This window comes from Sus scrofa, chromosome 5, assembly GCF_054392235.1.
Source record: "Sus scrofa isolate SSC_HxYL_T2T_F1_AM1 chromosome 5, Sscrofa_HxYL_maternal_Yorkshire_Landrace_v2.0, whole genome shotgun sequence".
In the NCBI taxonomy this organism is placed as follows: Eukaryota; Metazoa; Chordata; class Mammalia; order Artiodactyla; family Suidae; genus Sus; species Sus scrofa.
In genome coordinates this window covers 21498167-21518915 of record NC_139387.1, presented here as the reverse complement: position 1 = coordinate 21518915, position 20749 = coordinate 21498167, and the positions used below count along the sequence as shown (strand labels likewise).

Here is a 20749-nt window from a genome sequence, read left to right as displayed (position 1 = left end):
ATTACAAAGCAACACATTTACATATACAGGTAAAATAAAGTAACACATTGGATGGTGTGGATTCTGCTTTGCTTGGTAGGTTCAGGAATAGCCCTATTTGCCTTGTGGCTTTAATACTCATTACTCATGCTACAAAGGCCTCCGTCTTTGGGGTCTTTTAAACATGTCCTGCTTTTAAGCAGGTCAGCTGTCCTTTGGGCATCTCTCCCTTTCTTCTCTTACTGTCTCATGAGACATTTTCTGGCTCCATTTCCCCCATTCCCATATCCCCAACAGCAAAGGCTCTCTGCTGTCCCCATCAACCTGTTTGCTTGCAGGACATGTTCTGGAACCAGCCAATAAGCTGCCAGATGTAGGAGGACAACACTGTTAAGTATTTAGTATGTGTCTCAAATTAGAAAGGCTGACATCACGGGGCAAGGAGGATGAGGGCTGGGAGAGGTATCGATTCCCCCATAAACTCTCAGAGATTAAACTCTACGTCCTTTATATTGAAGGCTTCCCAGGCCTTTCACCTCCTTAGGAAGGGCTCTCTGTCATCTCCATTGTCCACACTTCTGGTAGCAAACTACCACACAATAGCCCAAAGAGGAGATTTCTTTAAAAAAAAAAAACAAACAAAAAAATTTTTTTTTTTTTGCCTTTTTTAGGGCTGCACCTGCGGCATATGGAAGTTCCCAGGCTAGGGGTCGAATCGAAGCTACAGCTGCCAGCCTACACCACAGCCACAGCAACACCAGATCCTCAACCTACTGAGCGAGGCCAGGGATCAAACCCACCACCTCATGCTTCCTAGTCGGATTTTGTTTGCCTAGTCGGATTTTGTTTGTGCCACAATGGGAACTCCCCCAAAGAGGAGATTTCTGATGCACATGGGATTTCTAAAGCCCTGAGGGATCTGACGGAGCAGGAAGCGTTTCTCTAGAAGGAGGGGCTCTCGGAAGGGGTTTGTTTCTTCCTCCCATCACCAAATGATAGAGTAAGAAAATGGCCAAGCCCAAGGATGCAGTGGAACAGGAACAAACTGAGCCAAGACAAAACATTTGTTGCAAATGATTCCAAAAGGTTAACCAACAGAGATATTGGCAAATTGAATACACAGTGAGGGATCAGCTCTCACCAAGATTATATTCTCATCAGAGGAAGAAATAAGAGGAAAGGGAACTCTCGCTTGGGGAAGGGAAGGAGGTCGTGGAGATGACCGCCAGCACCAGGATCACCCTGCAGCTGTGGTTTTAGGCCAGGGGTTTGTGTTTTCACACTTGCAAAGTTCATGGCTATGGTCATTTAAGAGAAGGTTGTATTCGAGGGGTGGGTTCAGCCAAGTCTAACAGGTCCGGTTTTCTCATCCAGCCCCACTCTACTCTGTGGGTTTTCTCTTCTTCCCACCCACCTACAGGGTGCCCTTACGTTCCTGATCACTCTCTTTTTTTTTTTTTTCAAACAACCCACACAGTTTTTTGGACTCAACTGGATACATTTGAGGAAAGTGGATGAACTATATCTTACAGAGCAAGCTCCTCTGACATCGATCACATAATACATTTCATGAACTTGAAATGGCAAAAAGGCCAATCATGATTATTTGATACCTGCCCTAAAACCGTCTATGGTTTTAGGGCAGGTATCAAATAGTCAATAATATCAAAGAACACAAGCTCTGCCCAGAGGACCTTACAGTTTAACTTTTTTTTTGGCCACACCCATGGCATGTGGAAGTTCCCAGGCCAGGGAATGAACCTGCACCATAACAGCGTGAGCTGCTGCAGTGACAACGCCAGATCCTTAACTACAAGAGAACTCAGGATCTTACAGTTGAAATGGAGAAACAAAACACAAAGATAGGAGTTCCCGTTGTGGCTCAGTGGTTAACGAATCCGACTAGGAACCATGAGGTTGCGGGTTCAATCCCTGGCCTCGATCATGGGTTAAGGATCCGGCGTTGCCCAGACCTGTGGTGTAGGTTGCAGATGCAACTTGGATCCCGAGTTGCTATGGCTCTGGTGTAGGCCAGCAGCTGTAGCTCGGATTAGACCCATAGCCTGGGAACCTCCATATGCCGCTGATGTGGCAACTAGAAAAAGACCAAACACACACACACACACACACACACACACACACACACACACACACAAAGATAATGAGAACAATCGCAAAGATCACATAAATCTAGGCAAAATTACAAGCACATTTCACAAAAGGAGGAATCGAAGCTAGATTTAGCTCTGTTCTTTCTAGCCACCACTTCTGAACATTCACTGTCAGCCAGGCACAGTGCTAGGAGGTACTTCACATCTTTCTTTTTTTTTGAATCTTCACAAACCTTCATGATAGGAACTGGAAACACTGTTTCAGAGACAAGGTTAAGTAACTTGCCCTACTAAGCAGCAGAGTGGATTCGAACCCAGACCTATGTGACTCAAAACTTTTCCCTTTACTCATCACCTCAGACTGCCTCCTTCTTCACAAGAGCTTTCTAACTGGTAAGAAGCTGAAGCTCTTCCTTTGCTTAAGAGGAGGCAGTACGACTCAGAGGCAGGATTGTGAAAGTAGAGGAATGAATGACATGAACGTTTATCCTTGCTGGATTGGCTCACCCAGCTTTAACCCCTGGGCCAAGGGAAAAGACAAAAGCAAAAAACTATAAGCGGAGTTCCCATTGTGGCACAGCAGGTCAGGGACCCAACATAGTGTCCAAGAGAATGAGGGTTTGATTCTTGGCCTCACTCAGTGGGTTAAGGATCTGGTGTTGCCTCGAGGTGCAGCATAGGTTGAAGACAGCTTGGATCTGGTGTTTCCACGGCTATCGCGTAGGCTGGCAGCTGGAGCTCTGATTTGACCCCTAGCCTGGGAACTGACATTCACCTTGGGTGTGGCTGTAAAATGAAAAGAAAAACAACACAAAATACAAGCTTAAGAGATGCTCAGGTTGCACATCCAGGAGCCTTGGGCTGAAAGGCCCTTTAAGAGGTCATTCTCCTGTTTCCACACCGAAGGCTCTTTAGACTCCACGGAATTCACTTTAGGAAAGTGGATGAACTACAGTTTACTTAACACGGCACAAGCTCCCTTGACACAGATCACATAAAGCATTTCATGAACCTCTAGATTGAATAGTCTTCCATGCAGCTTTTGTTGTTTCACTGGACTCAGTGAAATTAATAGAAAGGGATATTCTGGGGATCTCTCCATGGACTTTCTGGCACAGCACTTTTTCCATATGTCTAGCCACAATCCTTGCTGCTGCGAGATAAGCATATGAGCTTTACTGGGACAAGGGAGTGCATTGCTTACACTCTGTGCAACCTAAAACTATGAGGAATGGTCACTGTGCTCCAAGAACTTATGCTGTCATATATATGCATGACAATAAAGCATACAATAAAAGTAGGATTCAGCATGGGAGGAGTATGAAAAGAGGCTAGAGTTTTTTTTTTTTTTTGTATGTTTAGGGCGGCACCCACAGCACATGGAGGTTCCCAGGCTAGGGGTTGAATCGGAGCTGTAGCTGATGGCCTACACCACAGCCACAGCAACATGGGATCCAAGCTGCGTCTGCAACCTACACCACAGCTCACAGCAATGCCGGATCCTTAATCTAGGGAGCGAGGCCAGGGATCGAACTGACGTCCTCATGGATGCTAGTTAGATTCGTTTCTGCTGAGCCACAATGGGAACTCCAAAGAGCCTATGGTTCTTACTACCAAGAGCTCCTCCAGTCAATCATATTGACCCAAATGCCACTGGAGCCACAGTCCATTTGAGAAAGTCTTGAGCAAGAAGACAGGACACTTGGGTCCTATGCTCCCTCTGTGCTAAGAGCCCACCCTCTCCTAGTGCTCACAGAATGCTTATTGCAAAGCACTGGGGATGCAGAGGGGACTGTGATGTGACCCAGCTAGCCAGGCTCTCACAGGCACAGTGGATCCAGGCTCCTTCTTCTGCATCCAATTTCAGCAAGGAGCTTCATTCGGGAGTGTTAGGGAGAGCACAGGGATTCATGCTAAGAGTGCTGAGTCAACAGTTTCTCCACCCCCACTTCCTCAGAGAGCGGGGGAGTTGTAGGAAACCACATAAGTTTCACTAATCCCCCATCAATGGCACCCACTGCATTACTGGCCTCATTATTTCTTAATGGGACTTCGTTGATTACAGACTGCTTAATTATAGTGACAGATTCCCTCTTGGTAGGTGGGGGTGGGGAGACTTGGGCAAGAAAATATGGGTGAGAAGGTTTGGGGGGGACTGTGAATGCCAGGCAACCCCAGCTCCACCCCTACTCTCTAGGGCAGGAGCTAAGGTGAAGAAGAAGTCTCTGACCAGCGATACTGGCCTTCTCACCACCACCTTCCCCCCAAATTATAAAACCTCCAGAGATAAGAAGGAAAAAAATCAACTTCCTCTGAGAGCTGTTTTCTTAGGATAATTTCCTTCCTTAGGCTTTTAACATATCTGGTAATTAGAGAGAAACAGCAATATTATGTCACTCTTGAACCGAATATAATTCCTGGCACACAGTAAATACCTAATGGATATGTGTTGCATACATTAAAGATGACAGAGACAGAATAAGAGAGGCAAAGGCATACAGACAGAGCAAGCTGATGGTACATCTGTGTGGGGCTACTTGAATCAGAGCACTTCCTCGGACTAAAATCACCAATTACACGACTGACCGGGTTGACCATACCAGAAGGTGTTTTTAGCATCATACACATGCATCCAAGGACCAAAAGAGAGGACCGAGGTAAGGGAGGAGAGGAGTTCCCTTGTGGCACAGTGGGTTAAGGATCTGGTGTTTTCAACACAGCGGCTCAGGTGGCTGCTGCGGTGCAGGTGTGATCCCTGGGCTTGGGAACTTCCACATTCGAGGGGGTGGCCAAAAAGAGGAGGGGGGAGGAAGAAGAGCTTAATGTGTGAGTAGGTACAGTAGGGAACATGTAGCCATCCTGAAAAGGCCAAAGGGGAAAAGCAGAGAATAGGGAAAACAAGGTCAGAAAGACGAACCAGCTCCGTGTCAGAGGAAAAGGCGTGGAACAGAACGAACATTTCGGGCCGGCGAGAGAGAGGACTGGGAGCTGACCCAGACAGCCACCTCCACCCACTTCAAGTAACATGAAGTCTTCTGTGGCCTTGAACTGACCTCACATTGCCCCTCCTGCCATACCTAATCCCAGGCACCCAATAACTACTCTTGGTATTTAATCTCAGGTAATTCTTGATCAATTATGCTGATAAAAAGGGAGTGAACAATGAAACTTTTTTTTTTTTTTTTTGTCTTTTCTAGGGCCATACCCACAGCATATGGAGGTTCCCAGGCTAAGGGTTGAATTGGAGCTGTAGCCACCGGCCTATGCCCCAGCCACAGCAACTCGGGATCTGAGCCAGGTCTGCAACCTCCACAGCTCACGGCAACGCCAGATCTTTAACCCACTGCACAAGGCCAGGGATCGAACCCACAACCTCATGGTTCCTAGTCAGATCCATTTCCACTGAGCCACAACAGGAACTCCCTATTTGTACCACATTTTGAACTATACAATTTATGGAAAATTCTTTAATGTCCCATCTTTCATTTGTCATAGTCATCATCAGAGGTAGAGCTATCTCAGGGTTGTTTCTTCTTTTATATAAACTGGCTTATGTCTGATTCTGGTAGAGTATTAAACTGCCTATAAAACTCCCTAAATTAATCACCCAATAGTTTAAACATAATAAACATGTGGGAGTTCCCGTTGTGGCGCAGTGGTTAACGAATCCGACTAGGAACCATGAGGTTGCGGGTTCGGTCCCTGCCCTTGCTCAGTGGGTTAACGATCCGTCGTTGCCGTGAGCTGTGATGTAGGTTGCAGACGCGGCTCGGATCCCACGTTGCTGTGGCTCTGGCGTAGGCTAGTGGCTACAGCTCCGATTCGACCCCTAGCCTGGGAACCTCCATATGCCGCTGGAGCAGCCCAAAGAAATAGCAAAAAAAAAGACAAAAAAAAAAAAAAAACAAAAAAAAAAAACATGTGAACTGTCTCAGTTAATTGGCCCAAGAAATTGTGCTCATCTCCAGAATCATGGGTTTTGTTTTGTTTCTCTTTCTCTCTCTCACTTCTCCTGTCACCCCTGAGCTAATAATGTCAGAAGCAAGAAAATTTTGTTCTTGGAGTTCCTATTGTGGATCAGCAGGTTAAGAACCCAAAAGAGTGTCTGTGAGGATTTGGGTTTGATCCTGGTCGCAGTGTTGTGGCAAGCTGTGGCACTGGTTGCAGATGCAGCTTGGACCCCATGCTGCTGAGGCTGTGGTGTAGGCCAGCAGCTGCAGCTCTCATTTAACCCACCCCCTCCCCTGCAAAAAAAAAAAAAAAAAAAAGAAAAAGAAAAAAAAGAAAACAAAAATGTGCTCTTGACAAATGCTGGATTCCCATCCAGATTTAGAGCAAGATCTTAAATCAGAATTTCAGAAATAATTCACTGACTTGAAGGATCATCCGATGGTGTGTTCAGGACGAGCACCTCCTGTTCAGGGAGCAGAAGGAAAAATCCAGAGGCAGGAAGAGATACCCTTCCTACGGGTGGAGTCCAGTCCCATGGGGGAGAAGGGACGGCACCCAGGACGCAGGGACAAGGCAAAAAGAGACAAGGGCGAATCAAGAGGCACTTTATCGAGTTGCAGGGGTAAATGCTGGAACGATGTAAAGAAAGTAAATAGGGAAAAAACAAGTCAGGCAGTAAAGGATTAACATGAAGGGATACACACAAGATGCCGTGTGAGTGTGTCCCCGTGTGCATTTTACAAGAAGCCGCAGGAAAGGATGCTGGGAAAGGAGTGGGCTTAGATCTGTGGAGAGAAGCACGGAGAGGACCCTAAGCCTGGGGAAGAAAGCTAGAGGGTAAAAGACCGGGAGCTGTGATTTAAAAAACTAGGTCACCGGCCTTCTGCCCTCCTTGGTCCATCTGGATCCCCACCAACCCCGGGTGCGCAGGCCCATAGCTTCTTGCAAGGCTATTTGATCATGAAATACATCCACAGGGTCCAGAGAAGGAAAAAGAGTGGTCCCGCTTACGTACAGTTCTGAGCCTCTCGGAGTCAAATCCACTCTAACTTGAAATGATGGCAACGGGAAGAAAACCGTCTTCAACACCGTAATGGGCTTCAAATCTTCAAATTCGTAGGACCGCTGGCAGCTATTCTTCATTCTTTCTGGGGAAATAAAAACCACAAAGAAATAGGATGAAACTACAGAAGCAAGGATTGGGTTAGAGGAAACATTTGGGTGGTCTTTAGGGCAGGCTTTCCGATACCACCCCCATCAGAGTGACTTTGTTGAGCTTGTTGGAAAATAGTGCTAAGTGCCATGTTTCATGGTTTAGCGCAAGTACTTTGTCATCTGTGAAATGGGTAAAGTAATACTGTTTCATGGAGATGGTAGGTGAGAAAACGCACAGCCCATGAGAGGCCCCTAGTAGGTAGTGTGTGTATGTGTGTGTGTGTGTGTGTGTGTGTGTGTGTGTGTGAAAGAGAGAGAAATCATTTGCTTAGTAAATATTGATGCTTCTTTTTTTTGCTTCCCCTCAGTTTTCTTAAATATAGAATGGGTATGGGAGTTCCTGTTGTGGCTCAGCAGTTAACAAATCTGACTAGCATCCATGAGGATGAAGGTTCGACCCCTGGCCTCACTCAGTGGGTTAAGGATCCGGCGTTGCCGTGAGCTATGGTGTAGGTCACAGATGCAGCTCTGATCCTGCGTTGCTGTGGCTGTGGCACAGCCCAGCAGCTATAGCTCCAATTTGACCCCTGGTCTTGGAATCTCCATACGCCACAGGTGTGGCCCTAAAAAGCAAAATAAACAAGGAAGTAAATAAAATGGGTGTGGATTGCATCGGTCAGAAGGCTTGGCATGAATATCAAAGGCGTTCAATAGATGGAAAATATTTAGATAGTGTAAACTACCACACACAAAGGTATATGTTGTCATTAGACTCTCTGTGAAAGTATTTTGTCAGTTGTTGATATACACAGACCCCTTTTACTACAACTCAGTGTCTTTGTGTCGTGAACACAACACAAGGGCTATATCCATAATCCTTGTCCCTGGCTCAGAAACCCCTACACTGCTGAAAAAATACAAAAGAACCCTAAACACTCAAACTTTCCTGACTTTGGGCCAGTTCCTAGCAAGAGAGAAAGATCATAAGAAAAATCATAAGTCAGAGTTCCCTTGTGGCTCAGCAAGTGAAAGAGGTAGCATTGTCGCTGCTGTGGCTCTGGTTATTACAGTGGCAATGGTTCAATTCCCTGACCCAGGAACCTTCAAATGGCGGAGGTAGGGGAGGTTGACGTGGCCAAAAAAAAAAGGAAAAAGAAAAGCTATAAGCCAGTCAGGCCTGAGTTCAAATCCCAATGCCACTATTATTTAATATCTTTGAACTTTGGTTTGCTTATTCACAAAATGGAGATAAGTACTATTTACCATTTGGATTGTATTAAGGGTTTTTTGTTTGTTTGTTTTGTCTTTTTGCCTTTTCTAGGGCCACACCCACGGCGCATGGAGGTTCCCAGGCTAGGGGTCGAATTGGAGCTGTAGCCACCAGCCTACGTCAGAGCCACAGTAACGCCAGATCCGAGCTGCATCTGCGACCTACACCACAGCTCATGGCAACACCGGATCCTTAATCCACTGAGCAAGGCCAGGGATCGAACCCGCAACCTCATGGTTCCTACTTGGATTCGTTAAGCACTGAGCCATGACGGGAACTCCATGTATTAAGGTTTTAATAAGATCAAATCTATAAAAAGCCTGGCCTTTAGAGGATGGTCTTAGTATCAGTCCCCTTCACATGAGACACATTGCATCCTTTGATGGTTAGGATTCTGCTTGGAGATAGGAGTGCAAGCACATTGATGTCTAACAATTTAAGATTTGGAGACGTGTGTAAAAGGCAGGGAGGTAGTTCCCGTCCTGGCGCAGTGGTTAATGAGCCGCTTATCTGTAAACGAGGGCCAAGGATCTGAACCTGCATCCTCATGGATGCTAGTCAGATTGGTTTCTGCTGAGTGACAACCGGAACTCCAGAAAGTATCTGGTGTTGCTGTGGCTGTGGTGTAGGCCAGTGGCTACAGCTCCGATTCAGCCCCTAGCCTAGAACCTCCATATGTCACGGGTGCAGCCCAAAAGACAAAAAAAAAAAAAAAAAAAAAAAAAAAGAAGATACTTCCAGAGTTCCTGCTGTGGTGCATCCAGATCGGTGGCATCTCTGCAGCTCCACCACACAGGTTCGATCCCCCTCCTGGCACTGTGGGTTAAAGGATCCGGCACTGCCACAGCAACAGCTCAGATCTGATCCCTGGCCCAGGAATTCCATATGCACAGGGTGGATAAGAAGGAAAAAAAAAAAGATATGTCCATCCAGGGTTTTCCCAGCTCATTTTGAAAATTGGTCCAATATATATGTACATAATAGTTTTCAAAGAGCTTCTGCTTCTGACAAAATGGAGCACTTTTCTACATGGCATTTCTTGCTAGAGAAAGAGGGCAGGAGCGTGGAGGGAAAGCTGAAGTCTCAGGTGAGCTCTTGTGCCTCTGCAGGCACATACATGAGAAAAGGTGTCTGAATGATACGTATTAGGTGGGGGGAAGGGGGTGGAATCTGTATCTTGGGGGGCTTGCTGTTTGGGTGAATGTCTGAAGAGTGAGTTTATACACCGGATAAAGAGTAGTGTATGTATACAGGTGCCGGGGTCTATCAGCTTGTTGCAGGTGCTAGGAACAAGTGTGTGTGTGTTGTTCACATTGGTGTTTGTGGCCAGGAAATATGATGACAGAAAGCCACATGGAGAGAGAATTCAATTACCAATTAAAGTGGAAGAACAAAGCAACATCTATGGCTTTGAACTGAATTTGTCCGACAGCTTAGGCAGAAAGCTCCCTTTTCAATATGCTCAATCTGTCCAGTCTTCAGACCAAACCACAAAAATATAAGCATCATGAGGGCAGGGATTTTGACTGTCTTCTTAACTGACGTATCCTCAGCACCTAGAACAGAGTATCTGGCACACAGTAGATGTGAGATAAATATTGAGACAAATATTGGAATAAATATCTTCATAAAAGAATAAGTGATTACTTGAACCAGTCCTGGGGCCATGCTCGTTTTAATTAATAGAGGGGTGGGGGATGATGGCAAAGAAAGACTAGGGACCAGCTGGACACTGATACTGGAGGAAGAGGAGGCATATGAAGAATGAAGCTGAGGAGTTCCCGTTGTGGCTCAGTGGTTAATAAATCCGACTAGGAACCATGAGGTTGCAGGTTTGATCCCTGGCCTCGCTCAGTAGGTTAAGGATCTGGCGTTGCCATGTTCTGTGGTGTAAGTCGCAGACATGGCTTGGATCCCGCGTGGCTGTGGCTGTGGCGTAGGCTGGTGGCTACAGCTCCGATTCGACCCCTAGCCTGGGAACCTCCATATGCTGCAGGAGCGGCCCTAGAAAAGGCAAAAAAAAGACAAAAAAAAAAAAAAAAAAAAGAATGAAGCTGGAAGAATTCATCCAGGCAGGCTCCTTGGGTGGTTGGGGGCATAGAACAGAGAACTGTCAACACTCTAGGCAAGAAGTCGTCCCCTGAGTATTTGTTCTCTAATGTTTTAGGAGTTTCTACTGTGTGGAGGATTCGGTATTTGGTGATGGGTTATGAGGACGAGCAAGCTGAGGTCTTTGAGGTATGCGTTTTGGTGAAGACCAGTGAGAAAACAGACAACCATGATAAAACAGGCATGCAGCTTAAGAAAGGGTTTGTACAAAGTGTGCTGGGAGGAGCTAGGTTTGAAAGCATGAGTTCTTCTTCACTTGCCAAGCACAGAAGGAAAAAGGATTTTCCAAGCAGAGTCGGGCAAAGTCCATGATGTTCTGCAGGGACAGGAAGGGACTTATCTTAACAGGCACAGTGGCAATGACTTAAAGGATGCACAAGGAATCCAGGCTTTTAGAGGCAAAGATTTCCTAAAGATGTTATCTTCTTCTTTTTTTTTTTTTTTTTTTTTTTGCTTTTTAGGGCCACATCTGCAGCATATGAAAGTTCCCAGGCCAGGGGTCAAAACGGAGCTATAGCTGCCAGCCACAGCCACAGCCACAGCAATACCAAATCCAAGTCACATCTGCAACCTACACCACAGCTCAAGGCAACCCCAGATCCTTAACCCACAGAGTGAGGCCAGGAATCGAACCTGCATCCTCATAGCTACTAGTCAGGTTTGTTACCACTGAGCCACCATGGTAACTCCGAGATGTTGTCTTAAAGCAGATCATCAGTACAGCAAAAACCTAATAGCGCGTGTACTATCTCTTGACTGCACATGTAGCAAAAAAAGAGGGCAACGGGTGGATAAAGGTATTAAGAAGTTACATGGAGGAGTTCCCGTCGTGGCGCAGTGGTTAACGAATCCGACTAGGAACCATGAGGTTGCAGGTTCGATTCCTGCCCTTGTTCAGTGGGTTAACAATCTGGCGTTGCCGTGAGCTGTGGTGTAGGTTGCAGACGCGGCTCGGATCCTGCGTTGCTGTGGCCTTGGCATAGGCTGGCAGCTACAGCTCCGATTCAACCCCTAGCCTGGGAACCTCCATATGCCGCGGGAGCGGCCCAAGAAATAGCAAAAAGACAAAAAAAATTTAAAAAAAAAAAGGAAGTTACATGGAGATTTTTATGAGACAACACCACATGAACAGAGTTATAAAATTCAAATGAAAGGACAAGGGAAAATGGCTACTGAAAAAAATTTCCGAAAGAACATAAATCCACTTAAAGAGAACATGGCTTGAGCATAGAAAAAATGGCTCAAAAACACTTACAGAGCAATACATAAATAAACGCAAATAAATACAGTACGGGCTGAGTCCCCTGGTGCTATGGAAACATGGAATAAACAAGAATCCAATATTGGGGCATTCCCATCGTGGCTCAGGGGAAACGAATCTGACTAGCAACCATGAGGACGCAGGTTCAAATCCTGGCCTTGCTCAGTGGGTTTAGGATCCAGCATTGCCATGAGCTGTGGTGTAGGTCACAGATGCAGCTCAAATCTGTTGTTGCTGTGACTGTGGTGTAGGCCAGCGGCTACAGCTCTGATTTGACCCCTAGCCTGGGAACCTCCATATGTTTCAGGTGCGGCTCTAAAAAGACAAGAAAAAAAAAAATCCACTATTGGATGAGGAGAACTAGGGACTGCTTCCTAGAGGGTGGAGATGTAATTATTGGCAATCCTGGGATAAGTGCATGTTAAATAGTGTTGCTTGAGAATGAACCACGCCATGTTCAAAAAATAGGCAGAGTGAGAAAATTATCCGAGCCCCCCTGGGTCACTGCCTTCCTGGGCTGGTTTTCTTGCCTGCCCCAATGAGCACATTACTCATCTGCCACTTTGAACGGTCTGTTTTCATTTCCTATGCTTGTAGACACCCCCTCAGACGCCCCATTCACTTTCTCACAGACAATTATGACTCTCAGATTTCCTGTGGCTCCAGGAGTATGGGGGTCAGGGAGCCCTGGACCACAGAGAGGCAATTATCCAGGTAATTTAAATGCCAAACTACTTTATTGGAGTATCAAGCTCATCTCTCTAATTTTTCTGCTTTCCAAAGCCCTGGCAGCTGACTATTCTGAGACCAGCATGCGCAGCACCCAGTCTTGGAGAACAATGTCCAGTAAAATGCAGCTGTACTGACATCGTGTAGGGCCCTTGGGTCTCTCAACTACATATTCTTTTTATTTATTTATTTATTTCTTGGGGGGGGGTCTTTTTGTCTTTTTAGGGCCGTACCTGCTGCAGTATATGGAGGTTCCCAGGCTAGGGGTCCAATTGGAGCTGTAGCCGCTGGCCTACACCACAGCCACGGCAATGTGGGATCTGAGCCACATCTGCTGCCAATAAGCTCATGGTAACGCTGGATCCTTAACCCAATGAGCAAGGCCAGGGATCGAACCCATGTCCTCATGGATGCTAGTCAGGTGCGCTAACCACAGAGCCACGACAGGAACTCCTCAACCACCTTTTCTATCTGCCTTGTGGTTTGACTTACACAATTATCTTCAAGAGTCAATGTTCATTTCCTGCAGATGGAAGGGTGAAGACCAGCTCCGGGTTTTGTTAGGTTTGAAAGTCATTGTCTGTCACTCCCCTAGAAAAGGAATGTGAATCTGAAAGGACTCCTCACCATGGGGATCATCAAACTGGAAGACTGTTGGCCTAGACTCCCGTCAATACAGACTGTCTCCCTTAGAGGTGATTTGAGAAGTATTCAAGAGTTAAAAGGAGGAGTTCCCTGGTGGCTCAGTGGGTTAAGGATCTGGCAGTGTCATTGCTATGGCTCAGGTCACTGCTGTGGTAGAGGTTTGATCTCTGGCCCGAGGGTGCATCCAAAAAAAAAAAAAAAAGAATTAAAATGATAGGGTTTGGTAATTTAAATAATAGTGAGAGAGAGAGGAAAGGAGAGGGCAGAGTCAAGAATGATGACCAGGTTTCTAGCTTAGGCAACTGGATGCCCCCATGGAAGTAGGGTCTACAAAAGAAAGAGCAGGTTTAGATGAATTAATTGAATTCTACTTTCTTTTCCTTTTTTTTTTTTTTTTTTTTTTTTTTCTTTTTACGGCCACACCTGTGGCATATGGAAGTTCCTAGGCTAGGAGTCAAATTGGAGCTGAAGCTGCTGGCCTATGCCACAGCCACAGCAACACAACAGAGCCACATCTTCAACCTATGCTGCAGCTCGTGTCAATGCTGGATCCGTAACCCACTGATTGAGGCCAGGGATCAAACCCACATGCTCACGGACACTATGTCAGGTTCCTAACCCACTGAGGCACAATGAGAACTCCAATCACATTCTACTTTGGAGCCCATTACATTTGAGTTACTTGGGAGGAGACAGCAGCTGGATACATCCGTCTGTACTCGACTTGCTTGCTCTCTGTAAGAATTCTGGTTTACTTCATGCTCATGTGGCCTGTACCTCCTACCTATTTCATGTCCTCCCATGGTAAGCCTGACGCCTAATGTCTCTTTAGTATCTGCCCGCAGAGAAGCTCATATGAGGTCCACTCACAATGGGGGCTAATCCTTGTTAATAGGCTGGCAGGAGGGGAAGATATTTGAATACCCTGCGGGAGAAAACTCCTTCCTCCCCACTTGTTTAGGAGAGGGTGTTTCTTTGGGCCCAGTAGAGCCCAGTTTAGACAAGCAGCTTTATTGCTTCAGTCTGCTCTCCCTTTTCCTTTTTTTGAAAGGGTCCTGTTGTGTCTGTTCATTCGGTTTTTAGGTTGTCAAACTATATTAAACTGAAGTCAGCGTTGATGATTTCACAAGTCTGTCATCCTGATTGCCTTCCTTTCTGTTATTTTATTCTATTACTTTATACCATAAAATGGATTGAGAGCCAAACCTAGCTTGTCCCAACCCCCTTGTACACAAATGTACACAGTATCAAATACTGATGAGAGGACACTGGGAGAAGACTCAGATCCAGGAGACCAGAGACTTTTGAGCCACCCATTTGTGATACTGGCCCCTTAAGCCCCCACGCGATGAAGACACAGTACGATTGACTCTTATTTGCCCATGTCCCCACCACTATGAAGAGTGAGGAGCTCCATTCCCAGGTTTCCAGCTTGTTGGTAATTAGGAACTAATTTTTAAATTCCAGAGTTCCTGTCATGGCGCAGTGGTTAACGAATCCGACTAGGAACCATGAGGTTGAGGGTTCGATCCCTGCCCTTGCTCAGTGGGTCAAGGTTCCGGCGTTGCCATGAGCTGTGGTGTAGGTCGCAGACGCAGCTCGGATCCTGCGTTGCTATGGCTCTGGCGTAGGCTGGCAGCTGCAGCTCCGATTCGACCCCTAGCCCGGGAACCTCCATATGCCTCAGGAGTGGCCCAAGAAATGGCAAAAAGACAAAAAAAAAAAAAAATTCCCTCTGGTCTTTGCCATATACAGCCAAGCCATTACCAAACAAGGCATTACCAAACCTTTCACATTCTTCCGCTTTTTAGGGTTGCACCCCACGGCATATGGAAGTTCCCAGGCTAGTAGTCCAATCAGAACTACAGCTACTGGCTTATACCACAGCCACAGCAACACAGGATCTGAGCCATGTCTGTGACCTACACTGCAGCTCATGGCAACGCCAGGTCCTTAACCCAATGAGTGAGGCCAGGGATTGAACCCTCATCTTCATGAATCCTAGTCGGGATCATTTCCACGGCGCCGCAGCGGGAACTCCCCCATATTCTCCCACCTTATCTCTCAGATTCTACTCTTCTCCCTTCTGATTTCTTGGCTCTAGAAATCAGAGCCTGAAGCAGACGTTCATGTGATAATACCTGCTGGAGGGGTACAGTCCCAGGGAGGCAAGAGTGAAGGATGAGGAAGGCAAGGCAGGCAAAAAGGAGCAAATCGAAAGGACTGTGGCCCATAGCTTCTTGAACAGTCACTGCTTCACACGGAAGCATGTCTTCATATGGGCCATGTGAAGCCACTGTACCCCCGAACAGTCTGCACTTCTGGGTCTCGTAGGTATGTGGGCTGAGCACAAGCTTCTTAAGCATCAGGGCAACAGGGAAGCCCCAGGGTGGGGGACAAAGATGCACAGCACAGGGGTGAGGTGAGGCCAGTCTGCACATCCCCACAAGCCACATGAAGACCTTTGTTCAGCTGAAACTGAGCCCCCTGACCTCCCAGCAACAACAGACACCCCAGTCAGAAGGCTGAATCTGGCACCTTCTTTACCATTTTTTATAGTTCTAAACCTGATCTAGAACCAAACTGGTTATGCCTAGATTATCTCAGCAGACTCCTGATCATCTTTCATGCTCTCATATGTCTAGTCTTTCCCTTCCTTCTTTAAATTAACCAGTTACTGGTAAGAAATTAATAATCTCTAAAAGCTGTCTTGGAGTTCCCATCGTGGCTCAGTGGTAGAGAATCCAACTAGTATCCATGAGGTTGCAGGTTCGATCCCTGGCCTCACTCAGTGGGTTAAGGATCTGGCATTGCCATGAGCTGTGGTGTAGGTCACAGACCTGGCTCAGATCCTGCGTTGCTGTGGCTGTGGTGTAGGCCGGCAGCTACAGCTCTGAATGGTCCCCTAGCCTGGGAATCTCCATGTGCCATGGGTTTGGCCCTAAAAAGGCAAAACCAACCAACCAAACAAAAATAGCTGTCTTAATAGGGTTCCCTTGTTAGACAATAGCTACTGTTGTTCATCATGGCAAATCAAAGCTCTTCAGTTTGGCCTTCATTTACCCCTTGTGCTGCTTCAACCCCAACCCTCACCCCCTACCCCTCCATCTAATGGCTCTTAAGTGGAATCGCTTCTCTGACTCAGGTTCCCTGCTTCTTCTCTTTCATATGTGACATACTCATGTAAAATCTTAGGCCTTCATGTCAAAAATGTTCTCCTCCTCTCCAGTAGCTCAAGTTTCTCTCCTCATAAACATATTAATGGCTAAGATTTCCCGAATCCTTATTATGTGCCAAGTATTGTGCTAAAGATTTTTTTTTTTTTTTTTTTTTGCTTTTTAGGGACGCACCCACAGCATATGGAGGTTCCCAGGCTAGGGGGTGAATCGGAGCTACATCTGGGGGCCTACGCCACAGCCATAGCAACGCATCTAGGCCGCATCTGCAATCCTACATCACAACTCACAGCAACGCTGTGGCCTTAATCCACTGAGTGAGGCCAGGGATTGAACCCCCAACCTCATGGTTGCTAGTCAGATTCATTTCTACTGGGCCCCAATGGGAACTCCAAGATTTTCCATACATCATCTCAGTTAACTTTTTTTTAAGCCTTTAAGGCAGGTATTCTTATTACCTACATTTTACAAAAGAGTTAACTAGTATTTGGAAAGATGAGGCATTTTGCCCAAGATTATATAGCTAATAAACTGCCACAGTAATGACTTAAACTTTGGTTTGTCTAAACTCCACATAAAACTTCCTCTTTGCAGGAAGACTCTCCTTGTTAACTCAACCTGGTCATGACAACTCTATTTCTCTGTAACTACTCAGCAGTTACAAATATAGTTTCATTATACTGCTTTGCCACTTTTAAAACATTACTACATGTTCTTAAGTCTTTTATTGCTCTGTGTGTGTATATGAGAGGGAGAGGGAGGGAGAGGGGGAAGGAGGGAGAGAGGGAGGGAAGGGGAGAGCGAGCAAGAGAGAACATTTTCTCAAACTAGACCCTAGACTGGAAAATCTCAAAAGGCAAGGACTACTGCCTTTCATTACTTTTCTGTCATCAGAGGCCAGAGCTCTGCTCTTTGGCACTGGGAGCACAAGAACACTAGAATGCTTACAGAGCAGTGTTCAGATGTGATTTTGTGATCTGTGGTGTGGTCACACGTAGATTAAGAAAGCACTCCTACCCAAGTGGCTGTGGCTGTGGTGTAGGCCGGCAGCTGTAGCTCCGACTCCTAGCCGGGAACCTCCATATGCCTTGGGTGTAGCCCTAAGAAGTGGAATACAACAACAACACCACCACACTCCTAGATTCTCCTCCCCGCAACATAATGAAGTTAGGGGTGGCCCAGGGAAGAGATGAGGGGCTGACTTACAATGGTGACTTTTATGTACAAAGATAAAATCTGGAGGGTAGGAAATGATGCAAATCTTTCAAGTCAAGAAGGACATGACTGTAGGTGAATATAAATATATATATATATATTTGTCTTTTTGCCCTTTTCTAGGGCCACACCCGTGGCATATGGAGGTTCCCAGGCTAGGGGTCTAATCCGAGCTGTAGCTGCTGGCTTACGCCAGAGCCACAGCAACACGGGATCCGAGCCGCATCTGCAACCTATACCACAGCTCACAGCAACACCAGATCCTTAACCCACTGAGCAAGGCCAGGGATCGAACCCACAACCTCATGGTTCCTAGTTGGATTTGTTAACCACTGAGCCACGATGGGAACTCCTGTAGGTGAATATTATTTACCAAATCCTGAAATAATGGGTCAAGGGAGGTCCATTTTGAAACATAAAGGAATAAACACCTGGGAAGCTTGTTAAAATGTGGGTTCTGATTCTGTAGGTCTGGTGCAGGGCTGGCTGGCATTCTGCATTTCTTACAAATGCCAATACTCTGGTCACAAGCCACATTCTGAGTAGAAAATATCTAGAGTGTGCAAGAGACGCTTGCAAATAAATAAGAAAAACATAACAACTCTAGTAGAATCATGCAAGGAGACGCATATATATGTTCCCCAGTATTCTGAAATTGCATGTCCTGATAGTTCATTCCTTTTTGTTGCTGAGAATTAGTTCCTTGTGTACATAGCACAATGTGTAAATCCACTCACCAGCTGATGGACATTTGAGTTGTTTCCACTTTTTAGCTGATATGAATAACGCTGCTTATGAACATTTGTGTGCAAGTCCCTGTGGGAACATACATGTTCACTTATCTTGGGTAAATACCTAGGAATGCGATCGCTGGATCTTATGGTAAGTGTCTGTTTAGCTTAATAAGAAAAGGCTAAACTGCTTTCCAAAGTGGTTGTACCACGTTGCATTCCCATCAGCAGTGGATGAGAGTGACATTTGCTCCACATCTTCATCAACACGTACAATTGGCCTTTTATTTTATTTTATTTTTGTCTTTTTGCCTTTTTCTAGGACCACTCCCGCGGCACATGGAGGTTCCCAGGCTAGGGGTCGAATCGGAGCTGTAGCCACCGGCCTACACCACAGCCACAGCTACGCTAGATCCAAGCCACGTCTGCAACCTACACCACAGCTCACGGCAACGCCAGATCCTTAACCCACTGAGCAAGGCCAGGGATCAAACCTGCAATCTCATGGTTCCTAGTCGGATTCGTTAACTACTGAGCCACAACAGGAACTCCTTGGCCTTTTATTTTAAGCCATTGTAGTGGGTGTGTAATGGTAACTTTCTACAGCTCTAATTTGCATTTCTATGATGACTAACAACATTGAGCAACTATTCAAGTGCTTATTGACCATTTGTATATCTTCTTTTGTGAGGTGTCTGTTCAGATCTTTTGTCTACTTTAAAATAGTTAATTGTCTTACTCTGACTAAGTTGTAAGAATTCTTTGTCTAGACATATGTATTTGTGAATATTTTCTCATGATCAGGGTACTGTTTTTCATTTGCTTAACAATGTCTTTCAAAGAACAGAAGGTTTGTTTTAAGAGCAGAAGTTCTTAATTTCAAAATCAAATTCATCATTTACAAATTTGAGGGATTGTGCTTTTTATAACCTAAGAAGTTTTTACCTGCCCCAATGCTGTGAAGAGTTTTCTCTGTGGATTCTTTCAGAAAAGTCTCGGTTCCATCTCAAATTAATTTTCGTGTATGATGTGAGGTAAGGGATATCCAGTGGATATCCAGTTGTTCCAGCATGACTGGCTAGAAGAGTATTCTTTCTTACATTAACCTTGACATCGTCATTAAAAAGCAATTGACTAAATGTGTGGGGCCCCTTTCTGAGCTCTTTATTCTCCTCCGTTGTCTTTCCTTAGAGCAATACCGCACTGTTTTGATTACCACAGCTTGATAACAAATCCTCAAGTCAGGTAAGTTCTCCACCTAATCTTTTTCAAAATTGTTTTTGGCTATTCCAGGTTATGTACATTTCCATACATAGATTTCTACAAAGTCTGGTGAGATTTGGATTGAAACTGCAATGATTTTTCTAGATTTATTTTCTGTAATAATAAAAGTAGGGAGAAATCTTTTTTTTTTTTTTTTTTTTTTGCTTTTGAGGGCCACAAGCCAGGGATCCAATTGGAGCCGTAGCCGCTGGCTTACACCAAAGCCACAGCAACACCAGATCTGAGCCACATCTGCGACCTACACCACAGCTCACCACAATGCTGGATCCTTTACCCACTGAATGGGGCCGGGGATCCAACCCACAGCCTCACGGATACTAGTCAGGTTCGTTACCACTGAGACACAACAGGAACTCCATTCTCTTTGTTTTTCTTAATCAAGCTAGCTAGAGGTTTATCAGTTTTATTAATTTATTCAAAAAATTCACTTTTAGTGGCATTTTATTTTTTCTATTGCTTGTCCATTTTCTGTTTCATTGATTTCCACTCTTTTTTTTTTTTTTTTTTTTTTTTTTTGTCTTTTTACCATTTTCTTGGGCCGCTCCCGCGGCATATGGAGGTTCCCAGGCTAGGGGTCGAATCGGAGCTGTAGCCACCGGCCTACACCACAGCCACAGCAATGCAGGATCCGAGCCGCGTCTGCAACCTACACCACAGCTCACGGCAACGCCGGATCGTTAACCCACTGAGCAAGGGCAGGGACCAAACCCACAACCTCATGGTTCCTAGTCGGATTCGTTAACCACTGCGCCATGACGGGAGCTCCTCCACTCTTAATATTTATTGTTCAATCCTTCTGCTTAGTTTAGGTTGATTTTGCTCTTCTTTTATAGCTCCTTAAAATGTAGTTTTACATGGAAACAACCCAAATGTCCATCGACAGATGATTGGATTAGGAAGATGTGGTATATATACACAATGGAACACTACTCAGCCATAAAAAAGAACGACATAATGCCATTTGCAGCAACATGGATGGAACTAGAGACTCTCATACGAAGTGAAATAAGTCAGAAAGAGAAAGATAAATACCATATGATATCACTTATAACTGGAATCTAATATACAGCACAAATGAACATTTCCACAGAAAAGAAAATAATAGACTTGGAGAATGGACTTGTGGCTGCCTG

General features: G+C 45.5%; 1 long non-coding RNA gene across 4 annotated transcripts in view; it reads right to left on the bottom strand.

Annotated features, from left to right (window-relative positions):
• The window catches only part of LOC106507255 (uncharacterized), a 192047-nt gene that overhangs the window by 11101 nt on the left and 160197 nt on the right, over positions 1-20749 (bottom strand). For 3 of the 4 annotated variants that reach the window (XR_014803273.1, XR_014803274.1, XR_001303129.3), the window contains one exon: positions 7057-7189. This is a non-coding gene — a long non-coding RNA (uncharacterized LOC106507255). Of the gene's footprint in view, positions 1-7056; positions 7190-9840; positions 10037-20749 lie in introns of those variants that run through there. The other variant, XR_014803275.1, reaches the window with a different exon arrangement.